Here is a 24,525-nt window from a genome sequence, read left to right on the forward strand (position 1 = left end):
TCCAATCCACGCAATTCCCCCTCACGGCCGAGGCACAAAAGGCCTTCACTCGTATTCGCTCAGACATAGCCGAGGCCGGGATGCACTCAGTAAACGAGACACTGCCCTTCCAAGTAGAGAGCGACGCTTCAGATGTCGCCCTTGCCGCCACTCTAAGCCAGCCAGGCAGGCAGACCCGTGGCATTTTTTCCCGCACCCTCCATGCCTCCGAAATTCGACATTCGTCAGTTTGAAAAGGAGGCCCAGGCAATCGTTGAAGCAGTGCGGCACTGGAGACATTACCCTGCCGGCAGGAGATTCACTCTCCTCACTGACCAACGGTCGGTAGCCTTCATGTTTAACAACGCACATTGAGGCAAGATCAACAACGACAAAATCTTGCGGTGGAGAATCGAGCTCTCCACCTTCAACTACAAGATCTTGTATTGCCCCGGCAAGCTCAATGAACCTCCAGATGCCCTCTCCCGAGGTACATGTGCCAGCGCACAAGTGAACCAGCTCCGTGCCTTGCACGATAGCCTTTGCCATCCGGAGGTCACTCGGTGTACCACCTAGTCAAAGCCCGCAATCTGCCGTACTCCGTCGAGGAAGTACGGACTGTCACCAGAGACTGCCAGGTCTGTGCTGAGTGCAAGCCGCACTTCTACCGGCCAGACCGCGTGCGCTTGGCGAAAGCGTCCCGCCCCTTTGAACGTCTCAGCATGGATATAGGTGTCACCGACCGCAACACCTATATCCTTAATGTGGTCGATGAGTTCTCCAGGTTCCCCTTCGCCATCCCATGCCCGGATATGACGTCTGCCACCGTCATCAAGGCCCTCGATTCCATGTTCGATCCTCATTCAGGAGCAATGAGCTGCATCAGTTCCTGCTCAGCAGGGGTATCGTCTCCAGCAGGACCACCAGCTACAACCCCCGGGGAAATGGGCAGGTAGAGAGGGAGAACGGGATGGTTTGGAGGACCGTCCAGCTGGCCCTACGGTCCAGGAACCTCCCAGCCGCTCACTGGCAGCAGGTCCTCCCTGATGCACTCCACTCCATTTGGTCACTGCTGTGCACCGCTACTAACAACACACCCCATGAACGTGTTTTTACCTTCTCTAGGAAGTCTACATCCAGGGTGTCGCTCCCGACTCGGCTCGCAGCTCCAGGGCCGGTCCTACTGCGTAGGCATGTCAGACTCCACAAGGAGGACCCACTGGTGGACAGGGTAGGCCTGCTCCACGCGAATCCCCAGTGTGCCTACGTGGAGTTCCCTGACGGCCGCCAGGATACAGTCTCGCTCAGGGACCATCAGACCACCGGTCAGACTCAATCTATGACGGGCACCAGGTTGCAAGTTGGACACTTAATTTTTTTTTCCCTCCCCTCTGTAAATAAATCACGGATTATGTATATAATTCCACGTCACCTCCGCCGGACTCATTCTTAACAGGGGGTGAATGTGGTGATCCACCACTGTAAATATGTGTGTGCCTGTATTAGGGGATGTACAGCAGTACCTGTATTACAGATTTGTCGGTAGCCCCTGTCGGCTAGCTCTGCCCACAGGGAACAGTATAAATATTCATGAGTTCTCCTGAGCTGCCATTCTACCAGCTGCAGTCGAAGGATAAAGATCTCATGGTAATAAAGCCTCTCTTGTACCGATTCGAGCCTTTGTGTGCAATTGATAGTGCATCATGGTGCTCACTAGAGAGTGCCCCATACGCCTGTCCTCGAACATGTCCCATCTGCATTGGTGGAAGGTGCTTGTGAGAGGAGTGCTGGGAACTTGGTATCCTTCCCAGAGCTCCGCTCCAGGATATTCTGAGGAGTTGAACTGTGGGCAAGGACCCCGGATGGCCCGACGCCCGTACCAGCCTCCCCGAACAGGTGCCAGAATGTGATGACTAGGGGCTTTTCACAGTAACTTCATTTGACGCCTACTTGTGACAATAAGTGATTTTCATTTCATTTCATTTGATGTAAGCCCTGGAACACAAAGGACATGGGGTCAGCTTTTGGGAATTATAAGGCTGTGGGAGATGAGAGACTTAGGGAGATAGAAATCTGGACATTTGCCACTGCTCCCCCGGAGCCTCCTCCTGGGTGAGGACGCGTAGCTCAGTTATCCCCCTCTCTGTTTTCTCATGCTCCTTCCTGTTGTGGGCTATCTTTTCCTAAGGTGGGCGGGTATGCAGGGTTTATAGCAGAAGGCATGTGTGCGAACAGCACCTTACCAGGAAAGGGTATGATGGGGAGTCTTTGGTGTGCGGCGGGGGGGGGGGGGGGGGGGGGGGGGGGGGGGGGGGGGGGGGGGGGGAGAGGGGGGGCTGGTAGGAGATCTGGGGAATGGGGGAGTTTCCAAAAATGTGCAAGTTAGGTGGATTGGCCAATTTAAATTATCCTTTAGTGTCCATTCTATGAGAAGGTCATTGCTTCCTTCCCGCTCAGTTTGGAATTTCAGGAGACTTTGCTTGCATTTCTGAATCTCCAGACATAGAATGTGCTGGATCAGAGAAAATGGCATCGTAGACAAAAAGGTCAGTGAGTAGTGTTCTATGATTCACAATGCTCGTTCTGTGGAAGCTAATTAAACCTTAACTATAATAGATGTTTCGGAACAAATTGTCCGTTATCTGAACTGATCAGAAATGGGGAGAATGTGGAGAGAACAACAAATGTTTAGACCAGTGTTTTAAATATAAAGAGAAAAATTGATGCCAAAAACTGTTTTAAAAAGTGTAGATTTTGTGGTAAAGTATTTTTATTATATAATGTAAGCCCACAAACTGATGAATTGTGTGCAACGGTAAAAGTACATTAAGTCCATTAAGTTTCGGAGGCAGAAAAAATATTCATAAATATTTCAGCACAAGTACATGACATAAACTGGTTAATGGTAAGGTGGGGGGCGGGGGGGGGTGGGGGGGGGGGGTGGTTGGGCAGCCAGAGGATGCCAATAGGCCTGTGGATGGGATGGGTTAGAGAGCAGAGTGCAGGCTGACAGTTAAGAACATGTTGGGGGCCTTTCATGGCTCTGATATTTCTCGATTACATATCCAGTCATTCCTGATCCCAGACTGTGAATGCAATTAGGATAATTTATGGAGAAAGAGGTTATGAAAGGAATGGAGGGCAGGAATGCAAGGTCTGTTGAGTTGAGGTGAAATCACTGAGGACTTAAAGTTGCTTGGTGTACAGACAGCTGTATGGCTGCTGAATTAAGCTGAACTTTGTAATGCATTGTGTGTGAGAGTGAGATTTCAATAAACAAGAACGCTGTGGAATCCATCTTCCAGCTTTACCACTTGCCAGGCCCCAACATGACCTTTACATCCTCCTCAACTGGGGAGTGGACCTCCTGCCTGATCTCATTTTCTCTTGATTATTTTTCACCAGCTTACCTTACAACAAAGAAGAGGGTCTGTTTGTTTTAGTCTGCTGAGATGCTTTGAGGGTAAGTGCCTGTCCAGGTAGATTAGTAGTGCTGGTACGTGAATGTGACAGAAGTGTGAGGATCGGAAGGCTGTATTATGAGGGGAGTAGGAGCAGAAGGAATAGAATGAAGTGTGCTGCCATGGATGGAGGAGAACGTTGATAATCAGAAGAGGAAACGGTTCTTGGATGCAAAGGGTGGTAGAGATTTGGAACTCCCTCCCAACAACAACAGTTGAAGCCTAAAGAGCTGTACATTTTAAATCTGAGATAGATAGATTCTCTTTTAAGCAAAGATCTTAAGGGATATGGGCCAAAGGCAAGTACATAACGTTTGGCCACAGATCAGCCAAGATTTAATTGAGTGGCGGGATAAGTTTGAACGTCTGAAAGGCCTACTCCTGTTCCTATGTTCCTCGGACTTCAGTACATAGTTATGCAGAGACTGATGTGAGCTCGGAGTTAAGTGCTCGGAGCTTCCAGAACAACCTCGGACAAATCATTAACTTTTTACCACATTGTAGCCGTGTCTGAGACCAATGCTCCTGGTATCGTTCCCATCTGCTCTCCGGGGTCACTGGTGCTGAATGGCTTGTCGGCATACTTTTCCCACTTCCTCCTGAAGCTGACCTTCTCCATCAGCATCCCCAAGAATGCATCTGAGAAACGGTGTGGGGGTAGGGGGAGCGGGAGGAGGGTGGTTGGGGTGCTATCCAAAGCTTTTCCTTGGTCTTTCATGCTCAGAATTGCCTTCCAGTTGCTTGCGGCCAAAGTTCATCTTCCCTTTGATGTACTCACTGCCTTAAAATAACACTTGAGCCACATGACATTCAAACCCCTGCTCAGCTAAATCTGCCAATCAACAGCTCGCCTAGTGCTGACAAAAGTGAGGGCCTCTGACCAATTTAGCCTCCTCATTGTTCTCTTGTGATTAGGTCCACTTTATCTATGTTTTTAATAGTGGTCAGATCAGACCTGTTAGCTGAGCTGACCTGAGGGACTAAGAGGTTAATGCAGAATTTAAAAGGTTGGGGTCAATCTTCTTCACGAGATTTTCTTCTCAGTAGGTAACATATTGAGCCAGACCATGTGAATCCACGGTGGGCCATATCTCCCTTGACTAATAAACTTGATTGATTGTGCCTGCTTTTTCAAGGTGATCATGCAGAGTGCAGTAATCTATCAAAAACTGAAGAACAGTTGATTTTATTTTTTATCCAACATCGATTTTTCAATCAGGGATGGCAGTTCTTCACAGTTCATGTCAAAGCAAATAGATTGAACAAAAATAATTGCAGAAGGATTAGGCACTGAACCAAACTTTTGACTGTTAGTTTGATTTTATATGACAGTGGAAGAAGTGTAAGTGCTTTCGTCCATGTTTTCAAAATCTTTGGTGCAGCATGGTAGCACAGTGGTTAGCACCGCTGCCTCACAGAGCGAGGGACCTGGGTTCGATTCTGACCTCGGGTGGCTGTCTGTGGAATTTGCACTTTCTCCCCGTGTCTGCGAGGTTTCCTTTGGATGCTCCGGTTTCCTCCCATAGTCCAAAGATGTGCAGGTTAGATGGATTGGCCACGCTAAATTGCCCCTTAGCGTCCAAAGATTAGGTGGGGTTACCGGGGGGGGGGGGGGGGGGGGGGGGGGGGGGAGAGCTATTTCGGAGGGTCATTGCAGACTCGATGGGCCGAATGGCCTCCTTTTGCACTGTAAGGATTCTATGATTCAATGTTCGCCTGTCCAATGATCGTCCCCATAGCCCTGTGAAACAATGTGAGAAACTTTGCTACGTTAAAGCTGCGATCTTGGTATTGTTGTCACTTGGGTGCGGTGGTTTTAATCCAGGAATCATGCACAGTAACACACAGAATCTTCAAAGGGTAAAGAGAGAGAGAGAGAGGCACGGGAAATGTTTGTAAAAACTGCGGGATGGATATTGTATAAACTGATGGTTAATTTGTACCAAATTTGCTCTTCAAAAGAGATAGTTTTTACACCAGCTGCAGAGGCTGATTCTGTTCAGGAAAACCCAACTGTTTAAAAATTGGCAATGACATGATTGACATAAATTTCTCCTGACAGGGCTGTTATCAGATAATTCAAGCTCCTCTTGAAACTGAGTTTAAATCATTCAGTAAAATAAGCTGGAAATGTTCTGCTTTTTGACTGAGAAAAAGAATCATTTTCTAGATATTGAAACATTACATTTGTTTTAGTGTCACAAAGGAACTGATGAATTTTTTGAAGAAGTGACGAAGGTGATTGATGAAGGAAGGGCAGAGAATGTTGTCTACATGGACTTCATTAAAGCCTTTGACATGGTCATGCAGACTGGTACAAAAGGTAAAGTCACACGGGATCAGAGATGAGCTGGCAGGATGGCTACAGAACTGGCTCAGTCATAGAAGACAGAGGGTAGTGGTGGAAAGGCTGTGACTAGTGGTGTTCCGCAGGGACCTTTGCTGTTCATAGTATATACAAATGATTTGGAGGAACATGTAGCTGGTCTGACTAGTAAGTTTGCAGGCGACACAAAGATTGCTGGAGTTGAGGATAATGAAGAGGATTGTCAGAGGATACAGCAGGATACAGATTGGTTGGAGACTTGGGCAGAGAAATGGCAGATGGAGTTTAATCCGGACAAATATGAGGTATGCATTTTGGAAGGTCTAATACAGGTGGAAATTATACAGCAAATGATAGAACCCTTCAGAGTATTGGCAGGCAGAGAGATCTGGGCATACAGGTCCACACATCACTGAAAGTGGCAACGCAGGTGGAGAAGATGGTCAAGAAGGCATACGGCATGCTTGCCTTCATCGGTCGGGGCATTGAGTATAAAAATTGGCAAGTCATGTGCAGCTGCACAGAACCTTAGTTAGGGCACTTTGGAATGTTGCGTACAATTCTGGTCGCCACACTACCAGAAGGATGTGGATACTTTGGAGAGGGTACAGAAGAGGTTTACCAGGATGTTGCTTGGTCTGGAGGATATTAGCTATGAAGAGAGGTTGGATAAGCTCAAATTGTTTTCACTGGAATGACAGACGTTGAGAGGCAACCTGATAGAGATTTACAAAATTATGAGTGGCATGGACAGAGTGGATAGTCAGATGCTTTTTCCCAGGTTGCAAAAGTCAATTACTAAGGGACATAATTTTAAGATGCAAGGTTGAAAGTTTAGAGGAGAAGTGCGAGGCAAGCTTTTTACACAGAGGATGGTGAGTGCCTGGAACCCGCAGCCGGTGGAGGTGGTGGATGCAGGTACAATAGTGACATTTAAGAGACATCTTGAGTAATACATGGATAGGATCGGAATAGATACTGACCCTGGAAGTGCAGAAGATTTTAGTTTACATGCGGAGCATGGTTGGCGCAGGCTTGGAGGGCCGAAGGGCGTGAATCTGTGCTGTACTGTTCTTTGTTAATCACAGTTGTGTTACTCACAGATGTTGTTTTCCACAAGCAATTCAAAGTGGAAAAGGAGCAGTTGCTACTATTCCAAATCTGAAATTGGCCTGAAATAAAACTTTGAGGATTCAATCTCCACTTCATTTCAAAGTTTTCTTCATAAAAATCAACAAAGCTCACAAATCCATAGGGGACGAGGAAAGGGCACACCCTTCATGGGAAATCCTGCAAACTGAACATGGCCAGGATTAATCGATGTGGGGCACGATTTAAAGGAAATGAAATGTAGCCACATTTTGGGCGTGTTTAGTAGGGTGTTGCCCAGCGCTCACAGCGCCAAGAACGACTCTGCTATTAAACTGGAACTCTGCTTCATTTTTGGGCCTCAGCGAGAAACGTCCCTCTGAGGCCACACTTGACACACAGCTTTCCAGTGCAGGGAGAGATCGAACGCCATTTAGAAATGGCGTCCGGATCTCTGGACACCACCCCCCCAGTCGCGGTCTCCAGACTCCCCCAATGTCTTCAAGCTCCTCCGCACCCCACAAAAAGGGCAGGGCACCCCCGGGTCCAATCCCCGACACAGGCAAGATGCCACCTTTGCACCTTGGCACTGTTAGCCTGGCACCCTGGAAGTGCCACCTGGGCACCCACACCCTGCCAGGGTGGCACCCGGGTGGCATTGTCAGGGTGCCTGGTTAGCACAATGCCCTGTTGATATCAGGGGTGCCAGGTACTACAGTATCCAGAGTGTGACTACCCGGGGACCCCGATCACCTGGGACACCTGGTCATCTGGTCTACGTCTGAGGTGAGGCCGTTAGGTCCCGTGCCTTGGGTAACTCCAGCATGAACATATTTAAGTGAACCTAACTGCATCCTTAAATATGTAAATCTGGATCCCGCCCATTGTATTTTCCATTCAATTTACTTCCCCAAGGAAAGTGATTTCCTTTCTTTGCGGTTCTTCCATTTCTTGTATGTGGTTTGGTTTTTATGTTTTTTCCTTCTTTTTGCAAGTTGTATTTTAGATGGGCAGCCTTCTTTAAACTTTCTTATTTTTCCACTGTTATGGCACTCTGCTTACCCTGCCACATTCCTCCTGCTTGTGCATGTCTATCCCACCACCAGAGAGCACTTCAAGATGGTGGTTGGCGTGCTTTTCGTTGCTTTCACCTGCAATTTCTTTGGTGTACCTTCCCTCTAATGGAGTATATACCTGAATGACCTCACTCGTTCGTTTCCATGCAACCTTATTTCCTCTGCAAGCAAAAGTTCTACTTTTTTATTCTGAGCTCAGTTTGTCTTACAATTTGTACTGCCTTGACTAGAGTTAAGTCCTCCCTTGCCTCCAAGAGATCTGATATAGTAGAATTAAGACCCCAACTGCTATTTGATCAGGAATCAATTCATCCCTCAATACTCCTTGGTCGCAGGTTCTGCCAGTTTGTATAGATTGTTGATGAAAAAAATCCATGTATTTGTTGATCTTTGTTTTCGGTAAATAAATTTTGCTCTATTTGTAATTAAATTTTTGCGAATGCTGAAGTATGAATCAAATGCTTACAGATCGTCTTCGTGAGGAGTAAACGTCTTGTCAATTCCCTGCTTTGCAATTATAGCACTGCCAGTCGCTCTAACTACATACAGTAATGTACTGACCTGGTCCTTTTGTTCCGCTTTGTGCAAACCAAAAGAGTTCCAAACCTGGAAAACCTTTTTCTCTGGCTGTCCCATCGTGGAGCCTGTTGTCAGTCTTCAGCGTTTGGAATGATTCTGGGAAGAGTAGGATGGATTTCATGCTTCTACTGAGCCTTGGAATTGCTGTAGCTTCACAGGAATTGCTTGTTTCTTTGGGTCTGTGTTCACTGCTGTCCAAATTTCGGGTCGGTCTCAACGTACAGCTACTGCACCTGCGATTCTCCGAATGGTTGCTGCGTTTTGAAGCGGTTCCTTTCATTCTTCCTTCAAGGGTCTCGTGACCTGTCCGCTCTCCAGCTGCTTCCTGGAGTTTTATGTGTCTTTTGCTCGCTGTCCGTTGCAACCATGTTTTATTGTGTTTGGGATCTAGATGTGGTTCTTTGGGGCTTGCTTATTCTCCCAAAGGAAGCTATTACTCTGTGGGCACGATTTAACGCCCAAGAAACAAAGTGCCGTTTTGGGTGCATATAGTGGGGTCTTTCTTGGCACCTGCAGCACCAAGAACGACCCGGCTATCAAACAGGACACTTTTGTTTTGGCCTTTACGAGGAATGCCCCACTGAGGCTGCACTTACCCTGGTCAGTGAAATCTTAGGGGGGCACTCTCTTTAAATGCCGCCCTGAGCTTGCGACCCCTCTTGGACACCCCACCGTGGCCTCCGCCCCCAATGCCCCAACTTACATATTGGGGTATCCTCGAGCACCCGCTCACCCCACCTCATGAGGGCAGGGCATCCCAGGTCCCAGTCCCTGGCATGAGAAACCTAGCACCTGGGTACCTTGGAACTGCCAACCAGGTACCCTGGAAGTGCTACTTGGGCACTCTGGCAGTGCCAGGGTGGCACAGCAAGGGCATCTGGATGGCAGTGCCAAGTGTCAGGCTGGCAGTATCAAGGCTAATGGGTGGCAGTGAGAGTACCAGGGTATCACCCTGCCCAGAACCCGACCATCCTCCAATGGCCTGGGAGACCCCCCTAGATGCTGTTATACCTGGTCCACGTTTATGTGGTACAATGCAAAACGGCACAATTAATGAGTTCTCCCAGGCACGGGCTTTCATTGCCAGGCCTTGGGAGCATCGTACACTGACATATATAATTTAACCTAACTGCTCACTGAAAAATGTGAATCTGGAAATCTCCCAGCGAGGGCTAGATTTTGTTAGATCTCGCGAGATGTTCAGAAAATCGCAAATGTTGTGAGAGACGGCCTTATCGAGTCACCGAGTCGAGCGCAACGAGGCTGTTCGATCATGTCTTTTATTTATAGCTACTATACACATATTGGGACCCCTGCACAAATTTGGGACCTTTGTTCCTTCCAGATTTCTGTTACTCAAATGTGTGATGCTGCACGGCATGACGTCAGAACCCTGTGCTTCTGGGGAGAAGGGGGGAGGGGGGAAGCAACAGGGGGAGCACACATGGCAGTGTGGGAGGGAGAGGGACTATAGACCGATCAAGAGGGTGGCATAATGTATGTAGGACCTGTAGCCATCTCAGATGGCCACCTGCAAAGGACCATGGGAATTATGGCTAACCCAGGATTCAGACACACTCAGAGCATGTGTGTGTATTTGCAACCCAGATAGCTAGACGCGATCGAAACTCCCGCTCGTTTGCATTCTAATGGCCCATTTCTCCAGAATAAAAGGACTGTACTCAGGTAACCGATATAGATGCAGACTAACCAGCGCCACTCCCTTTGCTAAGAAAGTCCAAACAGCCAAGATCAATGACCGCTCAGGACACGCCCAGCCATCAAGGCACCCGCCCCTTTATTGGCCAAAATCAAAGGCTGCGATCGAAGCCTGTCAAATTATTGGGTCCATAGCTAAGGACCACCCCAAAGAGCGCAAAATCCCAGAGGGATATAAAGAGACACAGCCATGTGTTCGGTCTCTCTTGGCCCCGGCCTATGCCTAAAACCAAGTGTAGCATTACGACCAGAAGACAAGTTCAAGACCAACAATCGCTACCAGACGGATGAGCCCAGCAGAAACGGAGCCACTTCTTCGACCCATCCATGCAAGATCCGGAAAAAGGCCTTTTCATCTGCAAAGAGCCGGTTGCCCTGAGGTTAAGTATAGGTTATTGTAGTTGTTAGGTGTTGTTTAACTTGTAGTGTTTTATGTTGCATGTCGAAGTAATCCTTGTGTATCAATGGAGAATAGCCAATGTTGTTCCTTTGTTTAAGAAGGGTAGCAAGGATAATTCAGGGAACTTCAGGCCAGTGAGCCTTATGTCAGTGGTAGGGAAATTACTGGAGAGAATTCTTCGAGACAGGATCTACTCCCATTTGAAAGCAAATGGACGTATTAGTGAGAGGCAGCATGGTTTTGTCAAGGGGAGGTTGTGTCTCACTAACTTGATAGAGTTTTTCGAAGAGGTCACAAAGATGATTGATGCAGGTAGGGCAGTGGCTGTTGTCTTCAGTAAGGCCTTTGACAATGTCCTTCATGGCAGACTAGTACAAAAGGTGAAGTCACACGGGATCAGGGATGAACTGGCAAGGTGGATACAGAACTGCTTTGGTCATAGAAGGCAGAGAGTAGCAATGGAAGGGTGCTTTTCTAATTGGAGGGCTGTGACTAGTGGTGTTCCGCAGGGATCAGTGCTGGGACCTTTGCTGTTCGTAGTATATATAAATGTTTTGGAGGAAAATGTAACTGGTCTGATTAGTAAGTTTGCAGACGACACAAAGGTAGGTAGAATTGCGGATAGCGATGAGGACTGTCAGAGGATACAGCAGGATTTAGATCATTTGGAGACTTGGGCGGAGAGATGGCAGATGGCGTTTAATCCAGACAAATGTGAGGTAATGCATTTTGGAAGGTCTAATGCAGATAAGAACATAAGAACATAAGAACTAGGAGCAGGAGTAGGCCATCTGGCCCCTCGAGCCTGCTCCGCCATTCAATGAGATCATGGCTGATCTTTTGTGGACTCAGCTCCACTTTCCGGCCCGAACACCATAACCCTTAATCCCTTTATTCTTCAAAAAACTATCTATCTTTACCTTAAAAACATGTAATGAAGGAGCCTCAACTGCTTCACTGGGCAAGGAATTCCATAGATTCACAACCCTTTGGGTGAAGAAGTTCCTCCTAAACTCAGTTCTAAATCTACTTCCCCTTATTTTGAGGCTATGCCCCCTAGTTCTGCTGTCACCCGCCAGTGGAAACAACCTGCCCGCATCTATCCTATCTATTCCCTTCATAATTTTAAATGTTTCTATAAGATCCCCCCTCATCCTTCTAAATTCCAACGAGTACAGTCCCAGTCTACTCAACCTCTCCTCATAATCCAACCCCTTCAGCTCTGGGATTAACCTAGTGAATCTCCTCTGCACACCCTCCAGCGCCAGTACGTCCTTTCTCAAGTAAGGAGACCAAAACTGAACACAATACTCCAGGTGTGGCCGCACTAACACCTTATACAATTGCAACATAACCTCCCTAGTCTTAAACTCCATCCCTCTAGCAATGAAGGACAAAATTCCATTTGCCTTCTTAATCACCTGTTGCACTTGTAAACCAACCTTCTGTGACTCATGCACTAGCACACCCAAGTCTCTCTGAACAGCGGCATGCTTTAATAATTTATCGTTTAAATAATAATCCCGTTTGCTGTTATTCCTACCAAAATGGATAACCTCACATTTGTCAACATTGTATTCCATCTGCCAGACCCGAGCCCATTCACTTAACCTATCCAAATCCCTCTGCAGACTTCCAGTATCCTCTGCACTTTTCGCTTTACCACTCATCTTAGTGTCATCTGCAAACTTGGACACATTGCCCTTGGTCCCCAACTCCAAATCATCAATGTAAATTGTGAACAATTGTGGGCCCAACACGGATCCCTGAGGGACACCACTAGCTACTGATTGCCAACCAGAGAAACACCCATTTATCCCAACTCTTTGCTTTCTATTAATTAACCAATCCTCTATCCATGCTACTACTTTACCCTTAATGCCATGCATCTTTATCTTATGCAGCAACCTTTTGTGTGGCACCTTGTCAAAGGCTTTCTGGAAATCCAGATATACCACATCCATCGGCTCCCCATTATCTACTGCACTGGTAATGTCCTCAAAAAATTTCACTAAATTAGTTAGGCACGACCTGCCTTTTACGAACCCATGCTGCGTCTGCCCAATGGGACAATTTCTATCCAGATGCCTCGCAATTTCTTCCTTGATGATAGATTCCAGCATCTTCCCTATTACCGAAGTTAAACTCACTGGCCTATAATTTCCTGCTTTCTACCTACCTCCTTTTTTAAACAGTGGCGTCACGTTTGCTAATTTCCAATCCACCGGGACCACCCCAGAGTCTAGTGAATTTCGGTAAATTATCACTAGTGCATCTGCAATTTCCCTAGCCATCTCTTTTAGCACTCTGGGATGCATTCCATCAGGGCCAGGAGACTTGTCTACCTTTAGCCCCATTAGCTTGCCCATCACTCCCTCCTTAGTGATAACAATCATCTCAAGGTCCTCACCTGTCATAGCCTCATTTCTATCAGTCACTGGCATGTTATTTGTGTCTTCCACTGTGAAGACCGACCCAAAAAACCTGTTCAGTTCCTCAGCCATTTCCTCATTTCCCATTATTAAAACTCCCTTCTCATCCTCTAAAGGACCAATATTTACCTTAGCCACTCTTTTTTGTCTTATATATTTGTAAAAACATTTACTGTCTGTTTTTATATTCTGAGCAAGTTTACTCTCATACTCTATCTTACTCTTCTTTATAGCTTTTTTAGTAGCTTTCTGTTGCCCCCTAAAGATTTCCCAGTCCTCTAATCTCCCAGCAATCTTTGCCACTTTATATGCTTTTTCCTTCAATTTGATACTCTCCCTTATTTCCTTAGATATCCACGGTCGATTTTCCCTCTTTCTTCCATCCTTCCTTTTTGTTGGTATAAACCTTTGCTGAGCACTGTGAAAAATCGCTTGGAAGGTTCTCCACTGTTCCTCAACTGTTCCACCATAAAGTCTTAGCTCCCAGTCTACCTTAGCTAGTTCTTCTCTCATCCCCTTGTAATCTCCTTTGTTTAAACACAAAACACTAGTATTTGATTTTACTTTCTCACCCTCCATCTGTATTTTAAATTCCACCATATTGTGATCGCTCCTTCCGAGAGGATCCCTAACTATGAGATCATGAATCAATCCTGTCTCATTACACAGGACAAGATCTAGGACCGCTTGTTCCCTCGTAGGTTCCATTACATACTGTTCTAGGAAACTATCGCGGATACATTCTATAAACTCCTCCTCACGGTTGCCTTGACCGACCTGGTTAAACCAATCGACATGTAGATTAAAATCCCCCATGATAACTGCTGTACCATTTCTACATGCATCAGTTATTTCTTTGTTTATTGCCTGCCCCACCATCTCGTTACTATTTGGTGGCTGATAGACTACTCCTATCAGTGACTTTTTCGCCTTACTATTCCTGATTTCCACCCAAATGGATTCAACCTTATCCTCCATAGCACCGATGTCATCCCTTACTATTGCCCGGATGTCATCCTTAAATAACAGAGCAACACCACCTCCCTTACCATCCACTCTGTCCTTCCGAATAGTTTGATACCCTCGGATATTTAACTCCCAGTCGTGACCATCCTTTAACCATGTTTCAGTAATGGCCACTAAATCATAGTCCTTCACGATGATTTGTGCCACCAACTCATTTACTTTATTCCGAATACTACGAGCATTCAGGTAAAGTACACTTATGTTGGTTTTTTTACCTCTGTTTTGAATCTTAACATCTCCAGTTTTATTCCTTTTGTTATTACTGGGCCTATTCACTGTGCTCCCCTCAGTCACTGTACCTTGTACTGTCGCCCTTATGGATTTCTGACTATGTCTTCTCTGCCTTGCACTTTTCCCCTTACTTCCTTTTGTTTCTGTCCCTGTTTTACTACCTTCCAACTTCCAGCATTGGTTCCCATCCCCCTGCCACATTAGTTTAAACCCTCCCCAACAGCTCTAGAAAACACCCCCCCTAGGACATCGGTTCCAGTCCTGCCCAAGTGCAGACCGTCCGGTTTGTACTGGTCCCACCTCCCCCAGAACCGGTCCCAATGCCCCAGGAATTTGAATCCCTCCCTCTTGCACCATCTCTCGAGCCACGCATTCATCCTATCTATCCTGACATTCCTACTCTGACTAGCTCGTGGCACTGGTAGCAATCCTGAGATTATTACCTTTGAGGTCCTACTTTTTAGTTTAACTCCTAACTCCCTGAATTCCGCTTGTAGGACCTCATCCCGTTTTTTACCTATATCGTTGGTGCCTATGTGCACCACGACAGCTGGCTGTTCACCCTCCCCCCTAGAATGTCCTGCAGCCGCTCCGAGACATCCTTGACCCTTGCACCAGGGAGGCAACATACCATCCTGGAGTCTTGATTACGTCCACAGAACCGCCTGTCTATTCCCCTTACGATCGAGTCCCCTATCACTATAGCCCTGCCATTTTTCTTCCTGCCCTGCTGTGCAGCAGAGCCAGCCACGGTGCCATGAACCTGGCTGCTGCTGCCTTCCCCTGGTGAGCCATCTCCCTCAACAGTATCCAAAGCGGTATATCTGTTTTGCAGGGAGATGACCGCAGGGGACACCTGCACTGCCTTCCTACTCTTGCTCTTTCTTTTGGTCACCCATTTTCTATCTCCCTCAGTAACCTTCACCTGCGGTGTGACCAACTCGCTAAAGGTGCTATCCACGACCTCCTCAGCATCGCGGATGCTCCAAAGTGAGTCCATCCGCAGCTCCAGAGCCGTCAAGCGGTCTAACAGGAGCTGCAACTGAACACACTTCTTGCACGTGAAGGAGCCAGGGACAGTGGACGTGTCCCTGAGCTCCCACATCGCACACGAGGAGCATGACACGGGTCTGGGATCTCCTGCCATGTCTTAAACCCTTGGGTTTATATAGGGAATATATAGGGAATGGTAGACCCTCAAGAGTATTGAAAGTCAGAGAAATCAAGGTGTATAGATCCACAGGTCACTGAAAGGGGCCACTCAGGTGGAGAAGGGGTTTAAGAAGGCATACGACGTACTTGCCTTCATTGGCCGGGGCATTGCGTATATGAATTGGCAAGTCATGTTGCAGCTGTATAGGACCTTAGTTAGGCCACACTTGGAGTATAGTGTTCAATTCTGGTCGCCACACTACCAGAAGGATGTGGAGGCTTTAGAGAGGGTGCAGAAGAGATTTACCATATTGCCTGGTATGGAGGGCATTAGCTAGGAGGACGGGTTGAATAAACTCGGTTTGTTCTCACTGGAACAACGGAGGTTGAGGGGTGACCTGATAGAGATCTACAGAATTATGAGGGGCATAGACAGAGTGGGTAGTCAGAGGCTTTTTCCCAGGGTAGAGGGGTCAATTACTCAGGGGGCATAGGTTTAAGGAGCGAGGGGCAAGGTTTAGATGAGAAGTACGAGCCAAGTTTTTTACACAGAGGGTAGTGGGTGCCTGGAACTCGCTGCCGGAGGAGGTGGTGGAAGCAGGGACGATAGTGACATTTAAGGGGCATCTTGACAAATACATGAATAGTATGGGAATAGAGGGATACGGACCCAGGAAGTGTAGAAGATTTTAGTTTAGACGGGCAGCATGGTCTGCACGGGCTTGGAGGCCGAAGGGCCTGTTCCTGTGCTGTACGTTTCTTTGTTCTTTGTTAAATAAACCATCTTTGAACTTGAACTGACAAACTGGTTGTTTGGTCTTTGATCGATACTCTGGTAAAGCCTTGTGGTGGTATCATTTGATACCTGGCAACTCTGAAAAGGAATATTATCATTAATAACTGCCATATCTAGTTAAATTGGCAACATTATTGGCGACTCTGGTGGGAAAGTGTTCCACTCATTAAAAAGAGCAACATTATTGGCGTCTCCGGTGCCGATTGGCAACAGACCAACTACAAGAAAGAAGAAATAAACCTTTCTGTACAATAAAGTAAATTAACGCGGGTAAGAAAAATGTGATGTATATATACAATTGTTTATAAATATGAGAAATGCCAATAAAAAGATTGAAAGGAAAAGAATCCTGAGCTTCTGATGTTTATGCTTTACTCTACAGCACTCACCTGTCAAGCAGCAAAAGCACTCTGAGTGGGGAAGCACTTTAAACAGGGCTCTCAAAGGAGGCATGTTTGGAGTGTCCCTGATCAAAGGCTTCCCACTTTGTCAGTTTCACTGAAGAAGCTGTTTCAGTTGTGCACCTGCCCTCTGTGATCCTGTTAAGTTGCTGACAGGTCAGGAAGCAGGTTCCAAGCTGAGAAATCCAGGATTAAAGAAATTCATAATAGACAACTTAAAACCTCAGGATCTTTTTAATTGCTCCGTGACAGATCCCTGCTCATCTTTAATGCTTCAACGCCAGGAAAGGACAGGATCATGTCTGGATTCACACCCACTATCAATTTACTGGACCTTCTCATCCCATTCACTTCCAAACCCACCGCCAATGTCCTGAGAAAATCCTGCCCTTACAATCTTTTGATTGATACATCACATATTTTCAGTTCTGATGTTGACACATAAAGATGTAACAGAATTTGCAGGAAGTATGTTTGGACACTGCAAGCTTGCAGATCTTTAAATGTAGAGAAAATGAAGGACTGCGTTTTGTTGGTAATGTCCCATTGCGGAATTAACTCATTAAATTCAAAGATGGTAATTAAGGAAATAAGGTTCACATGCACAGGATATGTTAGAGATTTGTAAGTACTTTGTCGGCGACTGGTTGTATGCCATCCCGGTCCACCCAGTAGCCTAAATATATTACCTCCCTCGCATTGAAGACGCACTTTGCGTTACGCAGACGGACGCCATACTCTGAAAACCGCTGCAGCACTGCTTCAAGGTTTTTACGGTGTTCAGATTGCGCCACCCCTGTGATTAACATATTGCCAACACACCCACTGTTGGATCTGGGTGAACATGTGGCGGGGCACCACTGAGACAGCAGCATCTGTATCCAATTCCATCTGAATTAAGTGCCAGTTAATCCATACCAGGATGCGAATAGGGGCCACTCACGGCGCAGCTACACAGTACATCTGCATTTCTGACTCGTCCCCACCTTCTTCAGTGTAGGCCAAACCTTGGGCCCTAACTTGTCTGACTCCCTTTGTCTTCATAAGCTGCCGCCAAAGATAAATGAGAATGCCTACCTCGCCACTGGCGGTCAAGGCGCTGTCCCTCACAATGCAGGTGGTTTCTGCGACTTCGACCCCCACACACTCACAGAAGGGGGAGTAGGCTTCCTAGGGCCTCGAGACCTTGGGCCGACTGTATTGCAGCGACCCGTTCTACTTGCTGAAAGGAAACGAGTGTGGTAGTCACCACTGTTGTATTCTATTGTATATATGGGTTTTACGGTAAGGCCCCTGTACTACAGGTACGGGGTAGATCCCTGCCTGCTGGCTCCGCCCAGTAGATGGAGTATAAATGTGTGTGTTCTCCGATAAGCAGCCTTTTCGTCAGCTGCTGTAGGAGGCGAAACATCTCTGTGTAATAAAGCCTCGATTACATTCTACTCTCGTCTCGTCGTAATTGATAGTGCATCAATTTATTACACAGAGATTTTTCAGAGATGGACCTCCGCATCAAGCCAGATCTCCTGCAGCTGCATCCTCAAGCAGACAACGCCAAAAAAGACTTCGAACATGGGCTAGCTTGCTTTGAAGCATACATCGGGTCTGCGCCAGACCCAAATCCAGAAGCACAGAAGCTTCAGATTCTGTATACGCGGCTGAGCTCCAACGTCTTTCCCCTCGTCCAGGACGCGCCGAGCTACGAAGAGGCAATGGCACTACTGAAGGAGAATTACGCTCAGCGGACCAACAAGATCTACTGCAGGCACTTCCTGTCCATGCGGCACCAACTTCCCGTTGAGTCTGTGGAAGATTTCTGGCGTGCCCGCTCGCCCTGGTGAGAGACTGTGACCGCCAGGGTGTTTCAGCCACTGAACATTCGAACCTGGTAATGAGAGACGCGTTCGTTACGGGCATAGGGTCTGACTACATCCGCCAGCACCTCTTAGAAGGGGCCACGCTTGACCTCGTAGCGACCAGGAAACTAGCGCTCTTGCTCACGGTTGCCTCAAGCAATGTACAGGCTTATGCCCCCGACCGCGTGGCTCACCCCCCCTGTGTATCATGGATCCTGCCGGCGGCCACCCCATCATGGACCTCATCAACGACCGCCCTCAGCCAACCCCACGCCTGCGCCGCACGGCAGCCAACCAACCCCGGGGGACCAAAATGCTACTTCTGTGGACAGACAAAACACCCCGGCAGTGCTGCCCGGCGCGGAGCGCTCTCTGCAAGGCCTGTGTCAAGAAGGGACATTTCGCTGCAGTGTGCCAGGCCTGCTGAATCACCGCTATTGTCCCGGCACCCCCCAGGTGCGACCAGTGAATGCCGCCATTTCCTCTCCTCAGACCACATGCGGCTCATGGGCGCCGCCATCATGCTCCACTCACAACACGTGTTGCCCGTGGGCGCTGCCATCTTGCTTGCCTCAGAACCAATGGGCGCTGCCATCTTGCCTGCCCAAGGACACGTGCGTCTTACCCGCCTCAGGACCCCAGCCCATCGGGCTGCTCATCGTCTGCAACCGCCGACGACCAGCCGCGTCTCGCCTCGGTCACGATCGGCCAGTCTCGACCGCACAACCTCGCGACCACTTCGACAAAGGTGAAGGTCGACGGGCATGAGATATCCTGCCTTCTGGACTCTGGGAGCACTGTGATCTTCATCCACCCCGATACGATAAGGCGCTGTGCCCTCGTGGTACACCCTGCTAACCAAAGAATCTCCCTGGCCTACATATCCCACTCCATGGCGATCCGGGGCTACTGCATCGCCACCCTCACCGTCCAGGTGTAGAGTTCAGTGGTTCCGGCTCTATGTCCTCCCCAACCTCTGCGCTGCCTTGCTACTCGGCCTGGACTTCCAGTGCAACCTCCAGGGCCTAACCCTGAAATTTGGCGGGCCCCTACCACCGGTTACTGTTTGCGGCCTCATGATCCTTAAGGCGATGCACCATCCCTTTTTGCAAACCTAACCCCCGATTGCAAACCTGTCGCCACCAGGAGCAGGCGGAACAGTGCCCAGGACAGGACCTTAATCAGGTCCAGCAGCTCCTGCCAGCAACAGCCCCTGGAGAGCCCAAGTGATAGTGGTGAAAACCGGGGAGAAAAACAGGATGGTCGTTGACTACAGTCAGATCATCAACTGATACACGCAGCTCGACGCGTACTCCCTCCCTCGCATATCTGATATAGTCAATCAGATTGCACAGTACCGGGTCTTCTCGACAGTGGACCTGAAATTTGCCTACCAGCAGCTCCCCATCCGTAAGGCGGACCACCCATACGCTGCGTTTGAAGCAGACGGCCGCCTTTACCATTTTCTTAGGGTTCCCTTCGGCGTCACCAATCTTGGTCTTCCAACAGGAGATGGACCGAATGGTTGACCGGTACAGACTGCGGGCCACTTTCCCATACCTGGACAACGTCACCATCTGCGGCCACGACCAGCAGGACCACGACGCTAACATTTCCAAATTTCTCCACACCGCCACTTCCTCAACCTAACTTACAACAAGGAGAAGCACGTGTTCAGCACCAACCGATTAGCCATCCTCGGCTATGTGGTCCAGAACGGAGTTCTGGGGCCCGGCCCCGATCGCATGCGCCCCCTCATGGAACTCCCCCTCCCCCACTGCCCCAAGGCCCTCAAACGATGCCTGGGGTTCTTTTCGTATTGCACCCAGTGGGTCCCAAACTATGCGGACAAGGCCCACCCACTCATTCAATCCACTGCTTTCCCACTGACGGCCGAGGCTCACCAGGCTTTCAACCATATCAAGGCCGACATCGTCAAGGCAGCGATGCATGCAGTCAACAAGACGCTTCCCTTCCAAGTCGAGAGCGATGCATTAGACGTCGCTCTGGCCGCCACCCTCAACCAGGCAGGCAGGCCCGTGGCATTCTTTTCCCGCACTCACTATACCTCTGAAATTTGGCACTCCTCCGTCGAAAAGGAGGCCCAAGCCATCGTTGAAACTGTGCCACATTGGAGGCATTATCTGGCCGGCAGGAGATTCACTCTCCTCACTGACCAACGGCCTTCATGTTTAACAACACACAGCGGGGTAAGATCAAAAATGATAAAATCTTGAGGTGGAGGATCGAACTCTCCACCTACAATTATGAGATTTTGTATCGCCCCGGTAAGCTCAACGAGCCCCCCGATACCCTGTCCCAAGGTATATGTGCCAGCATATAAGTGGACCGACTCCGGACCCTGCACGTCAATCTCTGTCACCCAGGAGTCACCCACTTTTACCACTTCATAAAGGCCTGCAATCTGCCCTACTCCATCGAGGAAGTCAGGGCTATCACCGGAGACTGCCAGTTCTGCGCGGAGTGTGAACCGCACTTCTACCAGCCAGACCGTGTGCGCCTGGTGAAGGCCTCCCGCCCCTTTGAACGCCTCAGCAAGGACTTCAAAGGGCCCTTCCCCTCCACCGACTGCAACACGTACTTTCTTAATGTGGTCGACAAGTATTCCCGATTCCCCTTCGCCGTCCCATGCCCCGATATGACATCTGCCACCGTTATCAAAGCCCTCAACACCATCTTCGCTCTGTTCGGTTTCCCCGCCTACGTCCACAGCGACCGTGGATCCTTATTCATGAGCGATGAGCTGTGCCAGCACCTGCCCAACAGGGGCATTGCCTCGAGCAGGACGACCAGCTACAACCCCAGGGGAAACGGGCAGGTGGAGCGGGAGAATGGGACGGTCTGGAGGGCCGTCCAGCTGGCCCTACGGTCCAGAAATCTCCCAGCCTCCCGCTGGCAGGCGGTTCTCTCCGACGCACTTCACTCCATTCGGTCGCTCCTGTGCACCACGACTAACGAAACCCCCCATGAACGTCTCTTTGCCTTCCCCAGGAAGTCCACCTCCGGGGTTTCACTCCCAACGTGGCTCGCAGCTCCAGGACCCGTTCTCCTCCGCAAGCACGTGCGACTCCACAAGGTGGACCCGTTGGTTGAGAGGGTACAGCTACTCCACACAAACCCGCAGTACGCCTACGTAGCGTACCCTGACGGCTGCCAAGACAGTCTCCCTCAGGGACCTGGCACCAGCTGGGTCCCCACACATCCCCCCCCCCTCTGCCCTGGCACCACCCTCCCTTCCCCCGGCGCACACCACTGCAGCCTCCGCTCCAGGACAATCCGTTCTCCCCTTGCTCCCACCCGGGGATGAAGAGGACTTAGACACACTCCCAGAGTTACCAAAGACCAAGCCGATGCCTCAGTCGCCACCAGCACTGCGGCGCTCTCAACGACAGATCAAGGCGCCCGATCGTCTAAATTTGTAACCTTCTCTGTAATTTTTAAAAGCAATCTGTATGTATAGAGTTTTCCACCACCCCCGCTGGACTCATTTTTAACAGGGGGTGAATGTGGTAGTCACCACTGTTGTATTCTATTGTATATATGAAGATTTGAAGATCAAGGTAAGGCCCCTGTACTACAGGTACCGGGGTAGATCCCTGCCTGCTGGCTCCGCCCAGTAGGCGGAGTATATATGTGTGTGCTCTCCGAGCTGCAGCCATTTCGCCAGCTGCTGTAGGAGGCCACACATCTCTGTAATAAAGCCTCGATTACATTCTACTCTCGTCTCGTCATAATTGATAGTGCATCAGCGAGTGGGCATGGCGGCAAACAACATTTATCCTTGAAGCTCCTGTATGCCCTGAGCGGCTCTCTCCTGTGAACGAGAAATCTTCAAAGCCTGATGGAATGTTAGGGAACCTTTTTCGAAGTCGAGGTTGTTAATACCACAAACCACGCAGTCACAAAGCACAGCACCATATTCGCAATACTCTGCGATTTTCCGCAACCAGGAATCATACTCGACAACCTTCCAACCTTTGTACCGTACTGAATCTACACCTTTGCACACTGAAGGACGGTGTCGGGTTGAAGCGATTCTCCACCAGCGTGATGAGCTGGTCGAATGCTACCGTGTCTGGCGTTGCCGAAAACAGGAGGCCCCTAATTATGCCCCTAATTATGCCCCTAATTAAGCTGAAGGTGTCAATAGGATCACAGTCTGGCGCTCATTTTCGGTTATGCTGTTGGCATAGACAGCAGAGTAACACGTCAACAGTTCTAGTTTATCTTCGTCGACAGTTCATTAAAGGCGAAGGGAGTCAGACAAGTAACATAAAAGAAGACATTTATTTATAATACGTACTATTTACAATGGGACCCGGTTGAATCTCACCGGGTCCTCGCTCTCTCTCAGTCAGTTCCTATCTGGCCAACCTTATGTACAAGATGATATCAGCCCCATAGTTGGCCAGGGAACTCATAATCCTCGAACCACATGGGGAAAACCATCAGCCCAGCGCCCTGTGTTCTGTGCAGGTTATTATACACAAGATGTATTAAGATAATATAGATGGCTTAATTTATTTGTTATCCGCTTGCATTGGCATTCCTAATAATAAAATTTGCTTTATTGTACAGGATTTTATTTTTAATTACATTTAAGGTCACTTTAAACTGACACAGTCACATTTCATTATTTAATATTAATTCAAGATATTAATTTTACTATTCCACAGCCACAGGGTGGTTACAAAGTATAAACACTATGTGAAATTCACAGCTTGCTGATTTTTAAAAATTTATAGCCCAAGATTTTGAATCATAGAATCCCTGCAGTGCAGAAGCAGGCCATTCAGCCCATCAAGTCTGCACTGACCCGCCAAAAGATCACCCCACCCAGGCCCAATCCCCCACCCTATCCCCATATCTCCACCTCGGCTGACGAGATCTCGCCCAAACTGAGCATGAACCAGATTTGCATATTCAAGTGAGCAGTTAGGCTCACTTTATGGATGTGTCATTTTAAAGCATTTAACACTGCTGTCAGTGTTAAATTGCTGCAGGATGCCATTGGAATCCTGGGAAAGCTTCGCCCAACATTTTAGCTGTCCATGGGAGATGGGAGGGGGAGTGCGGACAGCAGCGCTCATAAAACCCAGTCCCTGGACTTGCTTTTCACTATTACATCAAGGAAAAGCACAGACAGATTTTTCGATCTCTCTGCACCCCCACATCCTCCCCACTCCGCCCCCAAAACTCCTACTGACTGTCAAAACTTCTCATGATCATATGTAGCATTCTGCAAGTATTGTTTTGTATCCAATTATCATGGAGGAGGAGAACCACCACAGCCTGTATCATAGGAGATGCAGATAGAGTTTCCTGCGAGAGACTCAGCACGTCTTCTCTTCCCAGGAACAAAGGTCTATCTTTGACACCACATCCTTACATCCTATTCTCCTCCAGAAAGTGGAATGGATAGGAGGTTAAGGGTGAGCTGAATAAAATGGAGCAAGAGTGTGAGGAAGGACAGGTGCTGAGTGAATAATTCAAAGTAGGAGAGGCACTGTTAGCAATGCGAATAGAGGGGCTGTAAAATCAGAAGATTGTCATGGGAAGGGCAATGGATAGGAGATATGATAGAACCATGCGATGTGAAGGAAACATGAGTGATTGAGGAGAGAATTGGAATAAAAGTACTGACGGACACAGTTTCTCAGATTCCTGAATGCTGTCATTGGTGTTACATTTCTTGTGCAACATGCCATCGTCGCTTCCACCTAAAAGGAAAGAAGAAAAGGCAGAAAGACATAGAAGAGAACAAAGAACAAAACAAAAAGAATTGGAGGTTGATATACAGACTATAAATAGGCTCTCCAACTGGGAGTGGTGATTTAACATTCCTAGGACTAGGTTGAGAAACATCATGTGTTCTAACCAGCTCTATATGTCTGCTTCCTGGAGTATTATATAAACAGAAAAAACAACTTTAAAATTGGGACTTAATTGTGTGTGCACCCTCGTCCACTTTTCTCCCTTCG

General features: G+C 48.3%; 1 protein-coding gene across 1 annotated transcript in view; it reads left to right on the forward strand.

Moving 5' to 3' along the window:
• Window positions 1-24,525, forward strand: part of xkr4 (XK related 4) — a 360,070-nt gene that overhangs the window by 166,648 nt on the left and 168,897 nt on the right. The window lies entirely within an intron of this gene.

Source organism: Scyliorhinus canicula, chromosome 10 (genome assembly GCF_902713615.1).
Source record: "Scyliorhinus canicula chromosome 10, sScyCan1.1, whole genome shotgun sequence".
Taxonomy (NCBI): domain Eukaryota; kingdom Metazoa; phylum Chordata; class Chondrichthyes; order Carcharhiniformes; family Scyliorhinidae; genus Scyliorhinus; species Scyliorhinus canicula.